The sequence below is a fragment of the Channa argus genome, chromosome 16 (assembly GCF_033026475.1).
Source record: "Channa argus isolate prfri chromosome 16, Channa argus male v1.0, whole genome shotgun sequence".
Taxonomy (NCBI): domain Eukaryota; kingdom Metazoa; phylum Chordata; class Actinopteri; order Anabantiformes; family Channidae; genus Channa; species Channa argus.
In genome coordinates this window covers 7,714,506-7,728,291 of record NC_090212.1, presented here as the reverse complement: position 1 = coordinate 7,728,291, position 13,786 = coordinate 7,714,506, and the positions used below count along the sequence as shown (strand labels likewise).

The 13,786-nt window shown below is 38.7% G+C and overlaps 1 long non-coding RNA gene across 1 annotated transcript; it reads right to left on the bottom strand.

Annotated features, from left to right (window-relative positions):
• Positions 1-2,870: 2,870 nt before the first annotated feature.
• Positions 2,871-13,663, bottom strand: LOC137101425 (uncharacterized). The gene is made up of 3 exons (XR_010911054.1): positions 13,165-13,663; positions 4,001-4,055; positions 2,871-3,537 (listed from the first exon to the last, which is right to left on the bottom strand). It is a non-coding gene; the product is annotated as an uncharacterized lncRNA (long non-coding RNA).
• Between the last annotated feature and the right edge of the window lie 123 nt (positions 13,664-13,786).

Here is a 13,786-nt window from a genome sequence, read left to right as displayed (position 1 = left end):
CCTTCAGTTCTCATTCATTCTCTCATCTTTGTGTTGTTTTTAACCATCCTCATTAATCCTTTTGCAAATACTCTTTATATATTTCTTTATATATGTTTTATTCTTTTTAACTTTCTGATACAGTTTTTCTCTTGGGGTCTTTCTCTTTTGGTGAGTGGCTATGAAGAGCATACAGAGTTGGCATCAAGGACTCTGAGAGCTATCAGAAAGAGTCAGGCTCTCCCTAGTTGACTCACTTTGCTAGAGATTGGTATCATGTGTGCTTGAGGACACGTTGTGCACTGACTGGCTGTGTTCATAAAGAATATGTGTCTGTGCACAGTTTATGCGTACAAAAGCAAGTTGGACACACTCGGAGGGAAAGCAACAGCTCGCCTGGTAATTACGCAAGCTAATAGAACAGCTGCTGATTCACTCCTGTGTCAGTGAGATTCACAGCGGGACTGGGAGGCTCAGGCAGGACATGTGAAGGATTAAGATGGACAGGCTGTGTCTCTAAATCGAGGCTAAGTAAGGTAAAGGGAAGAGCCTGAATAGTTCAAAGACTTTAGTTGTGTGTGGATGAGAACACACCTTTCAGATGGCAAATACAAATAGATAGAAAATGTTCCTTAAAGGCTCCCATTTTTAAACACTATTAGGTTATTAAGACTATTTTAAAGCATAAATTCCCTAATATGTTAAGATTTTCATCTCCTAAAAATTTCCACTGCTCTGTAATAGACTAATGTCTACCCAATATTGCCCGAGTCCTCATGGCCAATGTGTTTCCACAGCAACAAGTCTTCAGACAAGCCCTGACACAAAATAGTGGATTTAGATAATTAAAGTTAATTTTGTATTTTTAACCTAACAAGTTTACTAGCATTTGAGTCACAAAGCTACATTTAATGATAGAAACCCCTGACTGACATTTATGAAAATATATTTATTATTGAGCTTGAAACCATCCCAAATGTCACTTTGAGATGATACTGAAGGCGTTTATTTTATATTCTACTCAAATACTTTGCAGTATTGTATTGTTCTTTCCTGAATCCTTGAATGCTTGTTTTTCCACACATTAAATTAAAGCAAACCAAATGGGCAACTGGAGAATTTGTATTTTATAGTACTGCATGAGATTAAAATGTTACTAATAAAACTAACACTCTGATAATAGTAAAGAAATGCAGGACAAATAACAATACTAGGTACACTTACCTGCACACAGAGCTCATCACTTGGGAATTGTTAATAGGGGCAATGGGTAATGGGAATGTGTGTGTTTATGTGTGTATTTTTGTATGAATGCAATTCAGTTAAAGGTGGGTTGTGAGACTCAAGGGAGAAAAAAAATCGATGAGGATATAAGGCCACGAATGCAAAGCAGAAGTGTTCACACACCGCAAAGGATGACAGAAGGCTTTCCAGAAAGCAACAGTCAGCATGTCTTTCAGGAGTAACCATACACTGTAAATCTCATAAAAGATGCCAGAAATGCAAAATGTACAAGAAAAATGGCAACAGAATGGTGAAATATTCCCACATGAATTATTTTCTATTAATAGAAATAATGAATTTGTAGCGTTTGAATACTGAGAGCTCATCAGCACAAAGGCTTCTGTTTATAGAGAACATTAGGAGAGGAACAAATTGATAAGTAAGACAGAGTGTGTAAGATTATGATAAAGCTCATCCCTCTATCTTCTTTGCACAAAATTTCAAACCAGACATTCAGAAGCAGCGAGCAGCTCAGTGAGGCGTTTCTGTGGAGGACATGGGTATTTTTGAGTGCTGTGAGACTGCCCAGAAGAGGGCGCCCCTTGCTAGACAGAGTACAGTATAGCAAAGAACATGTACACACATACACACACACTGCAGATTCTTAATCATATTCACCAGCAGGAGATACCAATCTTTTCATGGCCACTGCTTTCAAAGTCTCCTCTATTCGTACTTGCTTTTCATCATTTTCCAGATACTCCACCCCTCTTCCATCCTCAAGTCCCACGCTAAATTTTTCAACTCACGTCTCACTTTAGAGCGTCACTCAACACTACTGTACTCACTTATGTACATCCTCATCCCATTTATGCTGTCCATTTAAAAAAAATCCAAATATGTGAGTCCTACATCATCCAATCAGTGAAGAGAAGTGTTGTTTAGTAAAAATGGACACATGAATCTACTGATGCCACAAGCAGTGTTGTCATGGAAACAGGATGCCAAGGTAGACAGAAATACACAGAAACTACTGAGGGCACTGAGGTTGTCAATGGCTGTGTCTTGCTAAAGTTACTCAGCAAAAGCTCATGCTTTCAGAGATGGAACGTGCGGCTGAATGATTCTGAGCCTGTGAACCTTGATGGAAATAGTTTGATAAAGTGATACTGAATGTACTACTGCTGAGTATTCAAGTGCCAGGTAGTACTGTGGATTACTGACAGTGCAACATAGGAAACTAAAGACACTTTCAGTAGTAGAGCAATGTATTGCAGGTGCATTCACACTAATGGGGCTCTCAAGTTAACACTCATACTTGTACCATAACATACAAACTGACATCATCAAGTAAAGATACAGATTAGCTACCCTTGCCAGATTCGAACCGACTAATATCAGAGATGAAAGTTTCAGAGGATCAGACATCCATATTCATGAGATTATGATAAGGTTATTTCTACGTGTCCACTCTGTCAGAACACCTTGTTCCTAGTCCAGTGGACAGCTGCACCTCTGGGTCCTCCATATTCATGCAGCAACTGCCAGGCACCTCAACCAAACACACGGCCACTCATCCTGCATTAAACGCTTTATAAAATATTCCACATAAACTTGAGCTAACATTTTGAAAGCTCTTTTCTTCAACTGACTGAACATCCCTGGCATAAAAAGAGGATTATACATAACAGCACACCCCACCTATCCTCCACCTCTTTTAACGGAAAGAGGAACAAACAGGATGGGATTGAAATTTGGCCCAGGTCTGGTGTACGGAACATTTATAGTCTAATAACCATCAATCCTGTCCATTTACAGGTTTGTCAAATTTCTTATCTGCCTACGTGCAGGTAATCTTACCTATATCCCCCATCAAACATCCATTCTATGCTGTGATATGTCTTATGTTTGTCATTTATGCCTTGGAGTTCCGAGCTCTAACACGGAAAACTTTCCCACTCTTTCTTTATTGCCAAGGTTGCTGTGCTCTTGTTGTACTCCTGAGCATGTGTCTCACCCCGGGAAGGGTATGGGGTTAGCTTTCTAACCATGTGTCTGAGAAACAGAACTATCTAAGGTAGACATCAGTCTTCCCACTGTTTGCAGAACAAAGTGTTTATTAGAGGACGGAGCAGCATTAGTGAGGTTTGTTAGTGAGATGGATAGTGTGGAGCACATGCGCATGCATTCGAATTGCAGTCAAGAGGTTAGAGAGGTTTAGTCGCCCAAAAGTAAACGGCTAGAGGGGAAGAACACGTTGTTACTGTGAGGACTGCAGCCAGGTACCTGAGTATATCTCGCTGCTCTTCAATTTCATCAGCAACCTCTTCACACCTGCAATAATGTGAAGAAGCCTGTAATCATTAGAAGTTCGTAACAGCTATCTCAATTTTTACTATCGCTCTGACAAGTAAATAATTTTAAATAGTTTAGACCACATGGATAACCCCATTTTGCTAGCGGTAAAAAAATAACACTGTTTTGTAAGTATCCCAAAGTGGTCAGTTTGGGGTCAAATAGAAGAGTATAGAGAGTCAATATAAATAAAAGCTGTTTGGCAAAAACATGTCCTTAAGAACATATATAGCCAGCAGATGAGGTGTGAACTCACAGATGTACAGAATACACACACATAATGAACAGACAAATGTGACCCACTCACTGAGCATCCATTTCCAAGAATCACTACCCACTCATTACGCCCACTGTCTCTCTTCTTCTGTCTCAGCTCTGTGTGTTACTGATGTGTTTAGTAAAGGGGTGGGGGGTGGGACGGGTGCATCTGTTTGGTCCTTACCTGTGTTCCTGTCTGGTAAGATACAGCAATGTTTCTGCAGTATGCCTGGCAATACCTTCCAAGAAACAACAAAAGGGTGGGGGAAGAAAGAGAGTGGGAAAGGGAAAGATGTTAATATCAACTGCAGCTCGAAGCAGATAAACAAGGTGGAGCTCAGAGGGAAGACACTAAGCCATGCTGTGACCCACAGTTGCACAGTAGCAACAAACACATATCTATCACAACATTTGCATCAAAAGAAGTTGCTCCTGTATTTATGTAAGACCTTTCTTCTGCACTGTGATCTGAGCAGCAGAGCCATAAATGGCCCCAGTGTAAATATGAGTGTGGAAGGCTCATTTTTAAAACTTATATCTTTGATTCAATCTTCAAAGAGTCAAAGGGAAGTTAAATGGTGTGTGAAAGAAAATATGATATACTGTATTAACAAACCATTGGGATGGAGCTGCTTAGAGATAAAATATTGCTCAACTGATGTGTGGGGAAGGGTGGCAATGTAATCACTCAATCTGGTGTGGTCACATCAATGGGCCCAATTTGGGAAGTTTTCTCTGTTTCATCAGCTGCTTTGCTATGTCGTTGGACCAGCAAACACAACAGCCAGTTATTGCAATCCTCATAAGCCTGGTCATACTAATCAATAACAAATGCACACAATCTATTCTGTGAGAAGTTTTCTAAAATGTAATTAATCTAACGTTTAATATCTTAGCTGCAAGGATTTTGCTACAATCTTCTGTCATCTGTAAGTAAACAGTTTATGTCTTGTTGTTGGGAAATACTGCTGAATCATTTGTTTGCAGATGTATAATCCCACTGAATAGCGTTATTGGTGTTCACAGCGCACAAAAGGATTTCTACTAAAAAGTAGCGGTGGCTCAGCAGTTGCTATCAGTGGCTTTCTGCCCTTGCATCTGACTGGCAGGCCCTTTTTTATCCAGAATGACTTTCATAAGATAGTCAGATCTCCTCTACTTTCTCTCTGGTGTTAACAGTCCTTTACATTTGCTCTTGGTGATTACCACCACTGCCTCTCAGTTATTTTACTCCTCTCTGCCACTGAACAAGACCCATCAGATAAGTGTCTGTTTTAATTAAAGAGAGGTGCATATAAAAAGGGACCTCTTGAAAAGAAAGAGAAAACTGGGGATAAAAAAATAGAAATGGACCCTAATGGCTTTTCTCTGGGGATTTTCACTAAGCTATCAATCCTCTACATTATTCATACAGGAGGAGCACAATAGGACAATAGACACTTACTAGTCTGTATGAAAACACTGCATTGGTCCATAATTCAGTCAACTTAGTTAATGCCAAATCCTCAAACTCAGTTTGTAATGAGAGTTATTTTTAATATTCTTAATACATTAAATATTTTGTTCTGCATAGTAGATTTTTTAGATTGCTTAGAGTTTTTGAGCTACAAGAATATTGTATATTCCTATCCTTAACCTCTCTTACGGTACCTCATCCATTTGCTCATATAAGTGCTTAAGACACCTTAGCTTCCTCTTAAGTAACCAATCATGCGATAAATACTTTATTTCAACCTGAAGAACAGCCTCTATTCACGAGGAAGTGATTATTCACCAGATATTAGGCTAAAAAATATATATATTACTGTTTTTGTATACAGTATCTCCTAGTTATATGCCTATAGCATTATGATGTCAATGCAACAGTAACAAGGTACAAGCATATACATTACCATCCAATGAAATCCATGTATCTATAGATTTACTGCAGTGGGTTGGGATGCTGAAGGCTGTGAGATGGAATCCCACCTCACCAGGTGTGGTCCCACCCAGCCACCAAAGGCCACCTTGGTGCGGGTCCGAAACTCGGATAAAAAAAAAATGGGAGGGTGCAACATAAAAACTCAGGACAAATCCATATGCAGAACACGTTCTGCCGTGGCGACCTATTAAAGGACAAACCGAAACCCGTTGATCTTTTTGAGGTGTTTCTTTATGAACTGAAAAAAATTCTACTTCTTCATACAAAATTATCTTTTTAGAGATCTTTAGAGTTGTTTCTCTAAGACAAAAGAGTAAATTTATTTGTTATTGTAGATATTTGATGTGAGAACAATCAGCTAGAATACTTACATCCTGTCTTCTCATTTTACTGGCATGAAAGTACTGTCTATATGCATGCCCCTGTCAGTAAACAACTTGACAAGAAAGTTGAAATAGATGAATCTGTGGAGATGAGAGATGCAGTGATTAGTCTAAAGACTCAAACACCTGCATGATGTAAAGTTGTAAGTAATGCTGGATAGCTGGCTGACTGGCTGGCTGGCAGGAGGCTTGTGCTGGAGGAGTGTGGAAAATGAACTGTCAGGGACACACTCGAGCGTTTCAGACACAGAGGTGTCACTCGCCTCTCATTTACGCTTTAAAAGGATTGGAGTCTGCCATCAAGGTGTCTAATTGCTCATACAAAAATGCATTAGGCAGCCGTTTATCCATTTGTTTGTCCTTTTCTTGGGATGAACACAAAAAGAGATTAACAAGATATAAAGAAATATAACTAGGAGATACTGTATACAAAAACAGTAATATATCTGGTTAGACATTTAGGGTATATGGATTTACTGTATGTCTACTGTAGGTTGACTTAAATAAATATAATTAATTAATTGATTAATTAATTTAAAAAAGACCATCAATGAAAATTCAAAGCAATGCCCTTAGGACTAAAAGCCCAGTCTTGTGAATGAGTCTTCAAACCCTATTGAGTGTGTGAGTTCATAAAAGGCTCCATTTGGCAATGTTGCTGCAGTTTACTATCATGCTGCTCCAATGCATCTAGTTGGGATCCCTGAGGCAGTCAATAAAAGGAATCTGTATAGATATGAAATGACTTGAAAGTAGATATTTCTTCTTCTGTTTTATTTCGTAGCAATTTCTTTTTATTTACTTTTTATTTTCCGTATTTCAAGCTGTTATATTTTGAGAATGCTAATACATATGATTTATCCACAATCATCAAATAAAAATTAGACAGCAGAGCTTTTAGGTTAGAGCAGTTAATAGCACATGGCATGCACTATAGTGCAAATATTTTAGTAATTCAGATGGTTCCGGTGATTTTTTTCTGAGAATAATCAGAACAAAAAACAGGCCTACAGACATTTTTTGAATTCTTTTGTTTGTTGGTTGTAATATAGTTACAAGTCTTGAACAAAGCATTTGTTGAGGTGTGTGCCTCTCTCAGACAGACGTACTTTACAGTATAAGAGCACTAAAGAGAGACAATTACAAAGCCTGTTGAGGTAGTCATGGAAGAAGAAACAACTAAATGCATGCTCATTAACTGAGATGCACAATCAAATGGACCAACTCAGGTGAGTCACACACCATTTGAGTCCACGAAGAAGGTTTTCCGTGTGAAATCAGCTCTCTGAAAACGACCCCACATTTAAAAGTACTGATTAGTTTCCTCATGAAAGTCCATTTTTTTGGGAGATTGTTTTGTCTGGTGTTTGATGGAGCCTGCCTCATGAGACTGGAGAGTGAGGATCAGAAATAGCCTCCATAATGTAACTCATGCAAAAGCTGACCTGCAAAAGTAAATTTATAACATCAGCAAATTCATGCTATCCATTATCTCAACTGCTTGTTGAGGATCGAATGGGTGCTGGAGCTTATTCCAGCTGTCTTTGGGCGAGAGGTTGGGTACACTCTGGAAAGGTCAACAGTCTATCAGACACTGACACACAGACAATATTTCATTGTCACATTTAGACCTACAAGCAATTTAGAGTAATCAATTAACACAACCTCTGTGGAAGGACGCAAGCAAAGGAAGAACATGCAAATTCCACACAGAAAGGTGGATTTTAACAAAAGGTGTTTTCAGCTGTGAGGCAGCAGTGCTCACCTCTCCACCACCATGTTGTCCTGTTACTGAACACTCATATAGCAAATGCCTGTCTACAAACTGGGCACATAAACACACAGGCAAATACACATAAACATACTGACTTGCTGCCAGTCTTCACACACTATTACTGCTGGGTACAGGCAATTATCACAAGTTGCAATGTATAATAGGATATCTTGGTGCCTGCTGCTGAGAGCTACAGTGCAATTCATAGTGAGCTAATGGAGATCTGAGGGGACGGGTGAGAAGTGGAGTCACTACAGTGCATATCAAAGTTCTTCCTGTGTGTCTCAAGTGCTGTCTGCTAGCTTCTTAAACAATCAAGCTATGAAATGTAGTCACATACAAATTGAGCAGAAGATTATGTTGCAAGGTTTGTAATGTAAGCAATTGCCTTAGTAATATGTAGGAAATAGAACAGAAACAACTGGGCAAAATATCATAAACTGCATTCAACACAACACTCGAATAGTAAAATACCACATAATAGGGCCTTGAAAATTACCAGACTTACACTTAAACCTCTCTAAAGCTGTGCCAGTAACAAACTAAATTTTTTCAATCCACGCTCATGTATGACACAGTGACAAGGTGAAGCAGCAAACTTAATGTACTATATTTGGTATATGTACTTACTCTACCACCAGAGAAATGAGTATGGATGTAGGTGATGATGAATTGTGAAACTGAGATCTCTCAAAATACCCACAAAGCCAACTTATAATACTCACACTAATATTTTGATATAAAAACAATGGAGAATGACCCATAGTTTAAGACATATACAGTAAGGTAGACAGATGTCAGAGCAAACAATGCTCTTTACCATTTTTCACAGATATTCGCATTCTGGGGCTGCACAATAATTGTTCTAGACAATTTACAATTGCTGACGCTTATTTTTCTATGATGGGCCTTTATATGTTTCATTTCTGTATGAAACGCCTTTTTAGATTCTGTCTCTTTAAGCCCCCCTCACACCATAACGTTTGTTATGATTAGTCAGTTTGCGGAAACCTGTCGGTGGGCCTTGGATGTACTATAAGGACAGGCAGGCACAAATGTGTATTCTGTAGACATGCAGAGCCCAAAGGTAGGTCTGTTTATGGACTGACGGATCAGAAAAGTCTCTGAGAGCATTAGAAAAGTCATACAACAGACTGAGAGAGCAGACAGAGACTCAGATCTGTTTGTGTTTAGAATTATTTACATATGTTAATGTCACATTTTGGAACTTGGGCATTGTTTAGCATAGGCATCAATTATTCCAACAGTTAAGTTACAACTAGAATGTATTCCATCAAATAAAATTACCCTCTGTTTCTAGCTGAAACTCTCCATGTCAGTTTAGATGTCATCTGGTTGTTCTTACAAAGAAACTAAGGAGGTATGGCGATTAACTTTCTCTTTAAGAACTCCTCCAGATGACATCTTCTGACCTGAAAAACTCCTCCATTCTATAATGTGGACACAGCATTTGACTGTCAGGCAGATTGTGTACATGTTGTGTATTTAAGACCATTGTTAATCTCCCCAGTAGCGGTCAATTAACAAAGATCAGACAAAGACTAGAGACATGAGCAATATTTTTAAAACTAAAGGCCTCTTTTTTAGATGTTGATATAAAGGTTCTTGAGTCCACCATCAGGAGAACATTGAAACACAATGTTGTACATGGCAGAAATGTAAGGAGGAAGCCGCTCTTCTCCAAAAAGCTATCTACAGTTTGGTGATGGCCATGTGTATAAGTCAATAAAAAATGTTCTGCAAACGAGACCAATATAGAACTTACATGCTTCAATTGCAATGACCATTAAATTCCATCACAAGAACCATATGTGAAACATGGTAATGGCAGTATCATGCTTTGTGCCTGTTTTTCTGCCTCTGGATCAGGTCATCTTGCCATCAATGATGTATGTGCAATTCTGAGCTAAAAAGCAAATTCTACCAATCTGTGAACTAAACCTAAGCAAAAAGTGCATCATGCAGCAATACTAAAGGAATACTAAAGCAAACAAAAGTGTTAGCCAAGTCAAAGCCTTGAACTTAATCCAAAAACCCAAAGCAACGTTTTAATGCAAAGAAGTCCAATAACAAACCTAATTTAAAGCTGTAACATGGTAACCAATGGGTTTAAATTCCCCCTAAGCCAATGTTGAGGGCTAATAGGGCTTATAGACAGCTTACATACTCTTGCCACACACAAATATTCCCAACAACAATACATAACATATGTGTATTAGGGTGCCCTTTATCTAATACTAGGGCTTGAGTAAAAATCACATTTTAGGTTACATATATTCAAAATAGAGAAAGTTTCAAATTTACAATGGTTCAAACACCACTGTATTCTCAACAATGGAAAAGAAAGTACACTGCAAAATACAAGGGGGTTTAATTTTTGACAGTATTAACACAATGGGCTTTATGACAAATTTATAATCCCCGTCAAACCATGACATCCTTCACCTTTGTTTCCAGTCAGAGAGCTTCAAAGGCCTACAGCTGACAAGTGTGAGACAGTCATCTCTCTGCTGAGCAAACATTTAAAAGACAGCTAGTGTTAAGATAAAAATGAACCAGTCCGGCTGTGAAAGACAGTCTGGTAAAATCTCAATAAATGATGATATTACAAAGTGGCATCAACCTGGACATGTATATTGTAAATAGCATAGAAAGGATTACATATACTGCAGTATGCCAGTTCGCTAGTGAATCTTGTAATTAATTACATCTGGCTAACTTTACTAAGAGTAACCCTAGGACAGTGCAATTACTCTTACCTGTCTAGAAAATCTGTGCTCGCCATAGTACAACAGAAATTATTTAAGTAGTACTGTGTAGGTATACACAGACACACAACATATTCTAGTGTATACGCACACACCTACTGTAGCACTCTTGCATGATTAGATTCATAAAGCTCTGCTCCCCCCTCCATACCCATTCCCATTCCCTGTACTTGAGCCAAAGTATTACATATGCAGTGGGACATTCATCAGGGGATGAATAGAGACATAAAATGGGAGGAACGCATTGGCAGAGGAAGAAAGATGGGACCAAGAAAGAAGGTGAAAAAGAGTGCATGAGTAGTAGGTAAAGTAATAGAAAGTACTGAAATGACAGAGTAGGAGTAGAAGAAGAATGGAACATGCAATGAGAAAACAGAAACACATCTGTCACAGTGAGTGGATGAATAAGAAAAGAGCCTGCTGAATGTTTCAACATTTACTTTCAGTCAGACTAACATACACCACTGCCCCTCTTACCCTGTGGACTAAAACTTACATCACCACAGACATTAATGTACCATTTCAAGTTTGCTATGCATCTTTAGACAGATTATGAGACCCTTTTCAATGTCACCCCTGAGTAGGCAAAGTCCACAGAAGCTTCCCTCTGTCAGCTCTGTGTGTTCATGCATGTGTGTGTAAGCAAGCAATTTAAAAACCTTAAGCTACTTTCAATGCCAAAGTATTTCTGAGAGGAAATAGTGTCAGTTTCCAACACATTTGTGTTTTTCGTTCTTTGAAAGTAAACATAGCCTACCATTTTTTAAGTAATGAAATTGCCTGGTACTAGGTGTATAAATCATGTATAAATCATCAGGCTTTCATTGCCACGTGGGTCAGGTAAAGGGTGGAGCCTTCTAAAGCTGCTAAGTGATTATATATTTTTCAGTCACATACCAAGAGACTTATTGAGGTGAGATATTTATCACTTTACATCTGTCAATCCACATTTCTCTTCTCTTGACATTAAGCACAGAAAACACAATAAGACCTAAAATATACACACAGAGCTACACACACACCAAGATAACAATAGCTTCTAATTGGTTTAAAGTAAGCCCATTTGTTCCTGACTGGTTACTGCCGTTGTCACAGTCTTTACAGTAGCAGCCTGCACAATGAATAAAGATGGGAGACTTTATCAGGACAAAAAAACAAAACATGTTTGTTACTAGGGCAGAAAATGCAGCTCCTATGTTTGAACTGCTGTGCAATGCGCACTCTTTTAAATTCAATTCTCATCCACTGAAGAAAGGCTGCCTGACCACTTCTGTCTAAAAATAAGGACTTTTTGTATTACTGAACAAGACATGAATACAGCATCATGGAGTATCTTGGTAAAACTTTTAGCGATGAGAGTGAACAGCAATATGACAATTGCGCTTCTAAAGCTTTGCAATGAATATGGTTCCCTATTTTTAGAACCTCTGTGATTATGATGTCTGACGATGTGAGTGCTGGCAGCCAGCACTTTATCACTCACAGTGTGCACTGAGTATGGGGTATTTGCTGCGAATTCGACAGCAGTGCTGAAGCAGACATTCTGTATAACTTCCTATCTCTTTTGTGTCGCTCAATCATGGGAATCTATTGGAGATGAGATATCAATACTTGCAACTGCACTGAATCTTAAACAACACAATGTGTCAGTGTTTAACTGAAAGTGATGATGAGCCATTTTCACAAACAGGCGGTTAACCATTTCTAATCTTACAACATTCCTAACAACATGCCTAACAACAAAAGAGGTTTAATTCCCAAACCTGCAATAATTATCCATGCACTTGAGTACTAGTCCTAATACTTGATACAGCATGCTTGTGTGAATTGTGCATTTGCTCTTTAATATCTTGTCCACTGCATAGTTTTTTTATTCTTATAAAACCAACAACTCTTCTTTGTATAAGCTGCATGGATCTCTGCTCTCATTCAGGATTGCCAGAGCTGGGCTTAGGCTTTGTCAGACACAGTCAGTGAAGCTCATCCACCCACAGAGACTACAGTCGACGTGGTACATACAGTATTGTGTGACAGTGCAGCACCAAAGGAGTTTCGGGAAGATCAGACCAAGACATAACGTCTATTTGAGAAGTTAACCATGTGTTAAGAGGGTTTTTTTCTGCCTGAAAAGCTCTTCACCCAAGTCTCTGCTTCAGAGGTAAATGTAAGTGCAGGAATTAAATCCAGAGGGAGAGGAGTGAGCAAAATTAATGTGCATGCAAAAGTGATGAAAGATTTTGTTTCCTTAAATAATTAATGGTTTTACACTTTTATTATCAAAAGCCAATAGTCCCAAAGTATGATTACCTTATACAACTAGGACAATCCTGCAACCTAACAGGTTATACACACACCCATTTTTGCACTACTGCAAACATCTTCTCCTTCACAGTAGGGTGATAAATGCAATCTCTGGATCCTACATGTTACATTGAGGTTAAACATCAGCTGAAAGATTCATAAAGAAACAGGGAAGGTTACCTTCTTCAGAGCTGACATTCTAGGTGGATCCTCCTCCTGCAAAGCTTCACATGCTGAGGTCCCAAGCCAAGTTTGGAGGGTGTGCAAATCCTAACTCAATCCGGTGCTGATGCTGAGCCATGAGGCGCCCGTTTAGTATTCTCATCTCGCTCCCACCCCATCCTACAGCTGGCTTGGTGTGCGCACGCCCAAAACCACTGTTGTTACAGGATCCAAACACATGGGGAGCTCTAGTAGTCTGATGCATAATCTGTTATACTTTATGAAAGAAAGTTGGCAGTTGAGGTTAACAGTAAATTTGCCTTAAATATTTTAGCAGCAAGACATGTGGATTTAGATTTAGATCGTTGGAGTGACAGTGTAATCCGTAACTGCATTTAATGTCACACAAGCAGAAGAACCTGCACTTATTTCTTTTCCTACAGATTGAACACTTCTGCTTTATATGCCGATTTTAAGAATAGATTTGACTAATTCAGAAAATATATTAATTAGTGATTTAAAGTACACATATCTTCTCTGACAGTTAGACAACCTTGAATCACTATAACATTGAATGGAATATGGCGCAGCGTATCCAGACTTGAGAATTTCCCTGTTTTAGCTTTAGTGCACTGTGTGC